We start from the raw sequence: 814 nt of genomic DNA, 5'->3' as shown, positions 1-814 counted from the left end.
GTGGCCAGGAGAGGCGGGGGGGGGGAGAGAGAGAACGAGGAAGAGGGGGGGGGGGGGGGGGGGTGGGGGGGGGGGGGGGGGGGGGGGGGGGGGGGGGGGGGGGGGGGGGGGGGGGGCGTCCAGTCACAAGCCCCCGCCACAGCCGAGAGGCGCCTCCCTGCGCACGCGCCGTACACAGGGAGGCACGGCCGTGGCCGGATCGGACGACGACGGGGCCGGCCGGGGCGAGGCAAACGCAGACCAGGCTGCCAATGGTCCTCCGTGTCCCCAGAAGGCGGCCACCCAGCCGCGCTCCGTCCAGCCCGGCCAAGGTACGGTACATGCGTGTGCCCGGGGGAATGGCGTTTCCGATCTGATAGAGCCTGGAGGCTCGCGTGCTGGAACTCGGGCAAATTTGTCCCGCTTTTTCCCAGCCAATTTCCGTCGGCGCTCCAGCAGACATTTCCGCGTCCCCCCCCCCCCTCCCCGCCTCTTGGCCCGGGGTCCTTTTTTGTCGGCATCCGCAGGCCGCTCGGGGCGTGCGCGGTGGGCCGGGGGTTTCCCGCCACTCGGCTGGTCCCCTCCTGCGCAGGTTCCCCCGCCCCCTCCCCCCTCCCCGGCAGCCCGCGGCGGAAGAATGGGGCCCGATGGCGGGCCTCCTCGCGCGGATATATCGGCTGATCCGCGAGATGCGCTGATGTGAATCCCAGCTGGTCCCCCCACGCCTCAGCCCTCGCGAGCCGCTGCTCGGGTATCAGGCCACCAGACTGCATCCTTTTTGTGCGGGGTGTGGGGGTGGGTGGGGGGGAGCCGATGGTCCTGGCTCACTCTCGGG

The sequence above is a fragment of the Fonticula alba genome (assembly GCF_000388065.1).
Source record: "Fonticula alba strain ATCC 38817 unplaced genomic scaffold supercont2.2, whole genome shotgun sequence".
Classification (NCBI taxonomy): domain Eukaryota; order Rotosphaerida; family Fonticulaceae; genus Fonticula; species Fonticula alba.
This window is presented reverse-complemented; position numbering follows the sequence as displayed.